This window comes from Copadichromis virginalis, linkage group LG6 (assembly GCF_057382275.1).
Source record: "Copadichromis virginalis isolate Kocher_CV1m ecotype Utaka linkage group LG6, C_Virginalis_male_GT1.1, whole genome shotgun sequence".
Classification (NCBI taxonomy): domain Eukaryota; kingdom Metazoa; phylum Chordata; class Actinopteri; order Cichliformes; family Cichlidae; genus Copadichromis; species Copadichromis virginalis.
This window is the reverse complement of record NC_140623.1, coordinates 17,365,721-17,374,903: the sequence shown is the minus strand read 5'-3', so window position 1 is coordinate 17,374,903 and position 9,183 is coordinate 17,365,721.

Below are 9,183 nucleotides of genomic sequence, written 5' to 3'. Positions count from 1 at the left end.
CCATCTTCCTTAGAAAACAGAGTTTAAACACACCATTCTCACTGGCTCTTTCATCTTTTGCAGGGAATAAAAACTACTGCATGCAGTTACGCTCATGGCTACTTTATTGGGTATACAATGCTGGTTAACAAATGTCCAATCAGCCAATCACGTGGGAGCAACTTAATGCAGTTAGCCATGTAGACAAGTTCAAACTGAGCATCAGAATGAGGAAGAAAGGGGATTTAAGTGACTGCAAATGTGGCGTGGGCTGAGTATCTCAGAAACTGCTGATCAGCTGGGATTTTAATATAAAACCATCTTTAGTGTTCACACAGAATGGTCTTAAAACAAGGTAACATGCAGTGAGCAGCAGTTCAAAGGTTAAAGGAAAACTGCTGGACTGCTTTGAACCACTTGCAGAAGAGCATCTCTGAATGCACATCATGCTGAACCTTGAAGCAGATGGGCTACAGCAGCAGAAGACCACACCAGGTCCCACTGCTGTCAGCTAAGACCTGGAAACCGAGGCCACGGTTTGCACAGGCTCACTGAAATGTTGATAACAGAAGACTGGAAACGACCAGAAGACTGGTCTGAACTGAAGAAGCTTCTCGGATGAGAGGTGAAACGTCTTCAAGCAACTTAAAGAAGTCCAGACACTTTTCTTTCCAAGCTCCTTAGGTCTGATGAGTCGACTTTTTCTGCGTAACACATATCATAGTGGCCTAACGATAACTACTTTTAAACTTTATCCAGAGTACATTTAAAAATACATATTTTTAGCATTTTTTCAGTGGTCATTCCTTGCTACACACACACTGATATGATGTATCACCAGTAAATGAATGCAGAGGGATTCATAGATCTCCATTAGGTTATTACTTTTTTCTGTCTGTCAAGCTGTACCTGATTTACTAAAATGTTATTGTGTTTATTAATCAAAATATGGACGTGAAGTTTTCTGTGTGTCACACTTACCAGACTTCAGGCGTTTCAGGCAAAAGGAGAGTATTTCATAGGTCTTTTACTAAAGTTAAAGATCTATGTAGCTCCTCTGGAATTAATTTAGTTCATTATGGTTATGCAATAAATAATATAGTTGAGAGTATAACTGTGTGAATGAGAAGTCAGGGATAGAGAACGCTCGTCTGAGAAAAGGAAATTAGATGTAAAATACTATAAAGTGGCAAAAATGAGAGAATCTTTAGTTTCTTGAAGTGTCATATTTCCTTTCTGTCTGTCAGGGTAGCGAGACGGAGTGGAACTGCAATTTCACAGGACTCCTTTTTGAACTCACTGGGGCCAAATATCCATTCTCTGTTATACGTTGTTCAAAAACTCCTCAGGAAGTCACAGTGCTTTCTAAAAGGCCACAGTCCTCTTTATCTAGTTTGATAAATGTCGCCTGGGCTGATGTACAGTATGTTGCTCATATCAGACACTGGATCAGTATCAAGGAATCAAGGAAAATATTAATGTTAATCTAGACATTGTGAATATTGTGACACTTGTTATTTTAACGTGATTGATAGGACCACTCTGATCACAGTCTTTGCTAGGTGATGTTTGCATTTGGAGCATTTGGTATTGGCAAGCTTAACAGACTTTAGATTCATAAGCTTTTCAGTAATTTATGCTGCATCATTTCATATCAACATCAGCTCTACCCATTACATCAAAATGATTTAGGCACCCATGACCATCTCTTTATTCCTTGGATCACTTTTGGTATGTACTGATCACTGCATACATAAAACAACTTGAATTCCAGTCGGGTATTTGAAATGGATCTGAACTGTGGGCATAATGAATGTTATTTACTTCACCTGTCGGTGGTTTTAACATTGTGTCTGATTGCTGATCAGTGGAAAGCCTCTTTTGCATTTTTCCAACACTACAGGCATCTGTAAGAGGAAAACAAAACTAGAGGATAAAGCATATTTCATATTATTTCTGCAGTGTTGATTTTATTTTAGCTTATGTGGATTCTACAGCTGTAACAAAGCTCCACGTTGAGGAACAAATGCTGTTTTCCCCCCGCCGCTAGAGAGGTAAATGAATGTCACAGACAGAGCAGTGAAAGCCAGACACCTGTGGCTCTCAAACTGACTAAAAGGATTCCTCAAGGGATTTGAGAGGATTCTGATTTGATAAGCAGGTTAAGAACCAGAAAACTTTGCATAATTAGCACGAGATGGACCAAAGGTGCCTTGAAAACGAGTTAGTAGGACTTAGCACTATACATGCGTGGTTATTTTTGTCAGTATTTTCCAGTGTCCTATATTTTTTGTGCCCCAAATAACGTGCAACGCGCAGAGTTACGTTTGTGAGTTCTGACACTGCAGCATTTCCACAGTGTATGTGGATGTTTTTCGTCGCCATCTGTAATGCGATCTGTGAGAGAGTCGCCGTCACTAACAAGGCCATAACACTTCGATTTACTAGAGATAGGAGGAGCTTGACCTTGGTATTTTCTGTGAGGTGCTCTTGGGTGGTTTTTTGATGAGAAGCAGGTGATTGTGACCCACAGGTTAGCTGCTATGAGAGATTGGACTTGTATTCTGATACCGACTGCCAGTGTTTAAGATGTCATGCTGGGATTCATGTTTTCCAAAGGGAGTCGGGGGAATGAAACGTGATGAAAACAGCAGGGAGAGGTGAGGAGTGTCCTGAAGTGGTTGTTACCGAACTACTGCATGGTTGCAATTTTGGGGGACCTACATGAGATTTCTTACACAGTATTTCAGCTGTATAAAGCACATCCAGTCCCTCAGCAACTTCTAGATTGCATGATACAAAGAAGTTTGGGACAAACACCAAACACTCCTAAGGTTTCTATATCACTATTGACTAGTAATTTTGGGTCATTGCTAGTATTGCAGGCATTCAGCTAAAGTGACCTACTCTGAAAAGACACGAGTACATTCAAAAACACATAACATGAGCGTATGGGAGCAACATTTGCTTCACAAAATGAGTTTTTTTCCACAAAGATTGTTTGTTTGCAACATCCACATCCAGCTGGTGTTCAGTTGGCAAGTATAAAAGTTTTCAGATAGTTTAGAAAGGCATACTCCTGTGCAGAGTCTCATGGTGAGCCACGAATAACTCCAAACTCTCATTAGATGTCCATCCATCCTTCCATTTGCTTCCGCTTATCCTTTTTCAGGGTCGCGGGGGGCGCTGAAAGCCTATCCCAGCTGTCATAGGGCAAGAGGCAGGGTACAGGGTAATTTAGACTTTTCAATTAACCTATCCCCACAAAGTCTCATTAGTCTCATTAGATGTCTATAATGAAAGTATTCCACAAACACTGTTACTGAACTATGGCATGATATAGCAATTTGTGAGGTTTCTAGTGTGTTCAGAAGCACACGAGCCTCCAAAATTGTGTGATAGAGCTCATTTGGAACCACCAGAGCGCTTCCTAGAGATCCCCCTGTGTCGTCAAACTCCAAAAAGAGCTAGGAGTGCCTTGGTGGAAGTGGTGACAAGAGGCACATCAAGCTTTCTAAAATAGCTTCAGAGGCTGGTTGTCTATAGAGACTGGAGAACATTTCTTAGTCAGGACTTTAAAGGCCCCAGGCCGCCGCAAAAGTTGGTTCACTCGCCCCCGCAGAATTGTGTCAAGGTTGTTTTAGACTTCTGCTGGAAATTTACGTCAATTTACGCAGTAGCCAGAAACTTCTTTTATCCCTACTCAGCAACCTTCCACACCATTCAAGTCGTTGTTGTATCAGCCCGACGTGTCGTTACATTTCTCGGTGAGGTGCTCGTCAGGTTAAGTAGAAGGTTGCGGTTAGAGTTAAAATGGGGTTATGGCACAAGTTACAATGTAGATCTGAGGCAGAAATATAATGACTCAGTATTCTCCTGAACGACAGATGTTGCCACCTAGACAACAGAAGTCCTGATATAGGAAGAGAAAAATGTCTCTGAGCTTCTGTACTGGAACATCATTAAAACTGTGGAAAAACAACAACATAATTGTACACTTGTGTTTTCAACTTGCCGAAGTGCAGCAAAGATTGCGACACATGATGTGATGTCAAAATCAGCGCACAACACCCGTGACAGGCGGCGCACGGTGAGCATAAAAACACCCTGAGGATGACCAGAAAGAAAACAGAAAGTTTTGTAAGTTAAAGTAAGTTAAGGATTCATCACAGCTTGTTTTGGTGTTTTCTTTACAGATTTTAGAGAAGAGAGAGAACTCTGAAGAGTTCTGCTCTTCACCCACGACTTCCAATCCTACATCACATGGTGGTGGTAGTATCTGGACACTGGTTGGACGTGAAGGAAGGATGAATGCAGCAAAAGCGCAACAATGAGCTGAAACAAGAAGCATAGACAGCACTGAAGTGGCTTCAGGACAAGTGTTTGACAGTAGTTGAGTCGGGCAGCCAAAGCCCAGCGTTAAATCAGATCTCCAAGGAAGAATAAAAGTGCCCAAATCCAGTTGTGCAACGCCTGTGGAGATTTAAGAAGACAAAGTTGTACCTCGTGCCTATGGGACAAAACATTGAATACATGATTTGAACACCTTTGAAAATAGTGAAAATTAGACTTTTTTCTTCTTCTTCTGTGGCTCTCGTATGTATTTGATGAATAAATTGATTCACCTCCCAAGTCGTGCTTCTTTGTGGAACTAGCGCTTCCTTTTTCTGTGTTTTCCAGCAGCCTTTTTCTTTTTTGCGCTTAAAGTATAAGTGTACCCTTAAATTGGAGTAAATCGTGTTATATTAGAGAGACTTTTATGTAGATTCTTCATAGAAAATAACAACTGCGTGAGGTGCAGCACAAAGTGTTAGAGATCATTTACCTTACTTGACATCAAACCTCTTATGTGCACAGTGTAAAAACCAGTGCTTAAACGATATATTGTGTAGCCTTTAGCCAAACCTTTCATATATGTCTGTGCAGTCGCTTGGTGAAAGGATCACTTAAATGTCAAACGTTTGTACGTGAAAAAAAGAAAGAAAAAACTGTGGCACCTAAAGAGCAGAGACATTTGTTGTCCTGTGCTCAAATTAGCAGAAAAAATAAAAAGCCACCGGTGTAACACATAATAGCTGAAGGATACGCCATGAGAATAGTTTGTGTTAAAGGAGAAACACTGAAGACAACAGCAGGGCAGGGAGCACAGGCCCTGGGATGGGAAAAAACAAAACGGATCTATTCTAACTTTGCCGCACGCACATGTACACACTTCTATTCCCACATCTCGCCTCTTCTTTTTTTCCTCATGTTCCAAAATAGTAATTAGTACAGAATCAAACTGGCGCCCGAACACAAAAACACAGAAACATGGAATCCGAGGCTTTTGGGGGCAGCTGCCTTTTCAACAGCAAGCATATGGCAGACACCCCTTTTTGTCATGCTACACACTCGGCTGAGGATTGCTCCTGCCCACCCTCCTTTCCCATCCCCTCGCTTCCTCTGCTTTTCATCAAATTAGCTTAGAATAGTTTCCCGCTGTAACTTTTCACTTGGACCAAATATGTCAAAATCAGTCAGCGGTGAGTATGTGGTGGGAGTGTGTTAGCAGAAGATGGGCAGGTATCGGTTTTATTGGAGTGTGGCACCCGGCAAGACTGCTGAGCCGACACCGTTTTGGAGATCGAGAAAGATGCTCCTGCTCTCTCTCTCTTTCTTTCTCTCTCTCTCTCTCTCTCTCTCTCTCTCTCTCTCTCTCTCTCACACACACACACACACACACACACACTTTATTTTTTTCATTCCCCTTGGCCTCTACGATCGGGGAATGTTAATGAGTGGAGCCAGCCTTCAAACTGAGCTCTGTGCCATATGGACTGGCTGCAGGAGTGGCACTAATCCTACTGACGAATTTAACTCAGAAACAAATGCACGTGCCACACACACACACACACACACACACACACACACACACACACACACACACACACACACACACACACACACACTTGCAGCCACATGTAGTTAGATCTAAAACCAAAAGAAGTATTGGACTACTTGACGTTTGTCCAAATACCAATATGGGTTTGTTAACATTAAACACTGGTTTACAGTAAGGTTTTCTTACAATAGCCAGCATACGGTCTGCAGTATATGTGAGCTGTGTTTTGTGCTTCCAGTTTGAAACTTCACATACACATATGCACACATCAATAATCAAGAGAAAAGTTTGCAATGTAAACTCACGTAACTTTTTAGGGTTAGTGAACTTCGAATCAAAGTGAATGTGGGCTTTTTCATGAAAGGCAGAAAGCATGTCCTGTATAAATAATAGAAATTTGCGCACAACATTCGAATTTTTAAGTCCTTAGTTTCTTTTTTAGCGCATCTCCTCCTCGTCTTTCTTCTCCTTCCCAGTTTCTCTGTCAAAGACTTTACGGCTTGGCGGGAGGTAGGTTTCGCCTTTAGCGGAAGCCAAACTCACACACTCCAAACACTTGTTCACACTGAGCCTTTGTGTGACTCACTCGGCATGACGTCTACAGACCTTAATGTGTTGTTTCCATTGTGATCTAGCTCTCATGTATAGTTAAGAGGTTCTTTGGTAGAAATCTCAAATTGCTGCTTAAAAAAGACTGCGGGGAGAAGACGTATGTTTTATCATTGTATGTATCATATATTTTTATTCCCTATGTTTGCTTGGATTGCACTTGTGTGCTTGTATAAATCCATGATTTCTTAACAGATTTGACACACTAGATCTTGTATGCTAGATACTCAAATTTTAAAACACTGCAACAGCTGATGTCAAGAAATTGAAACGAACAGCTTTTTCATGTTAACAGTTCCCCCGAGACCACTGAAAATTCATGAAAGCTTGAGGCTTATTCATCTATCTGAGAAACATGCATGCGGTTTGTCTAATTAATTCAGTAGACCTGGAAAAAAAATGCTTAAAAGATGTATAATTAGGAATTTCACCCCAAATAATTGAACATTAAAATATATTTACAAAGGTAAGGCAGGCATAGCTGCACAAAAACTGTGTGGGGTCTAGCTATGCCAAGACTTCATAATATCAAAACATGGAGTACATTCAGCTATCACTGCTAAAAAGCCAACACCACTAGGGCTGGGCTATATCATACCGTTCACAGTAATACCGGTGTAATTTTAGGGCAACAATAGGAAAATGAAGTATCACGATAGAATATGGGTAAAACGCGCGTGCTCAGTGCCTATGTTTACATATGCACATGGCAGCGACGCAGAATGAGAAGAGCGAAAGCGGATCGTTGAATGAAACGGATGAACCAGAACTGGTTTGTAAAAATGCTGCAACTTCAGTGGTGTGGAACTGGTTTAGCTTTCGTCCGTCAGATACACAACAAAGCAGTATTTTTGGTAGTGCATGCTAGCGGCCGTCGTTATTACCGTGTATTTTGGAAAACACGGCACACTTAAAATCAATCCTTTGATTTTTCTGAAAATCGACAGTGCCCCTTATAATCCCGTGTGCCTTATGTATGAATTCCGGTTGTGTTTACTGACCTCGAAACGATTTTATGTCGTACACGGCGCTCGAAAATCTGTTTTAGTACGACTTTGCTAAACTACAAACCCGCACCGCTTGATTGATTGTCGGAGCATTACGGCTATCGTAGGCAGGCGCCTCGCAGAGTGATACGTACTTCAACATAATATTACCGTATTGTGTGTGTATAACCTCTTTTTAAGTTTTGTGGATATTATACATGGTTATGCTGAGGATATGTCGGCCAATTTCCACTGGAAATGCCTTTTGGTTAAACTGTCAGCAAGGAATTTGCATTTTCACTGTTACATTTTTATACAACTTTAATGCACATAAAAAACAGCTGCTTGTTTAAGTGAAAATACATTGATGGGGTTTTTTGCACTAATAAAGTTGAGGAGTTGTAAAGTATTTTGTCTAGTGTCAATTATATTGTCAGTTATATCGTTATCGCAAATTTTCAAATGTATATCGTGATAAATATTTTTGGTCATATCGCCCTGCTCTAAGCACCACACCCCATTTTTCACTGTAAACACAGAAGACTCTCTATTGAACCCAGGAGCACTTCATGTGCATTTTGTCCTTATACAGACTTTATTTAGCGAACAGAGAACGCTCTGCATTGTTACCGAGTTATTACAGGTAATTTGTGTATTATCAGAAAAGGATTGCATATAATTGTCAACAACAAACTGAGCAGAATGACTCTGTCTTACTTTTTTTTTATTGTTGTCTTGTCAGCAATAAAGTTGCTGCTGAAGACAACAACTGGCATGAATGGTTGCAGACTTCAAACCAACCATTTCCAAGGCGACAAAGATACAAATTCAATGCCCAGAGTCACATTATTTTTGGTAGTGCGGTGGTCTCCATCAACTGTTTTCTCCATCAACTAAAGGAATAAAATTACTTTATTTTTTAAATCTAATGAAGAATTAAAGATCAACAAACAGGCAGTTTGTTGATCTTTAAACGCATTAGTTCAAATTCTTCACTCATTATGTGCAGGGTTGCGCACATACAGTAGATCAGACTGTGTCATGTTTTATTAAAATTCCCCTTCGTATTAACCAGTGTTTATCAAGCACATAGTGGGAAAAGGCATCCACAGTCGAGTAAAATGAAAACAGAGTGAAATACATGCTAATGCAATCAGCACAAGTAAAGTTTAAAGCTGATCATTAGAGACTACTGCTGCTGTTGCCAGTTGAAACAAATGTGCTGAGCTCTAATCAAGCTTTCATCCTGATGTAACAGGTTACACACAGCTGGGGAATACACTGCAACATTTCTGCAAGTCAAATTTCTAAAAACTGCAAAAATATGCAAAACTGTGAGCAAGGATTTTCCCCTTTGAGATTCCATAATTAATTCTACTTTTCTCATTTCTGTTTTAAGTTGTCAAGATATTTTGTCACTTAATTACACAGCAAGGCTATTTTTTTTGTACACTTCCCGATTTTTAAATGCACGTCACTGCAGCTGCACAGGTCTGGCTTCTTTCTTGTATTTTGGTTGTGCTTTTTACTCTTTGGGGAGAATTCACAGATCTCCGTGGTAAGGGCAGCTCTCACAAACCAGCTGCTGACATTGGAAAAGACCTTTTGCAGTAGCATCACGTCATGTTACATTGTGCAATTTTAAGTTGATGAGGCATCGTCTCTATGCTGCTTTTCAGTCCATACACATTTTAGCTGTGCTATGGATCTCGATTGACACTGTCAGTC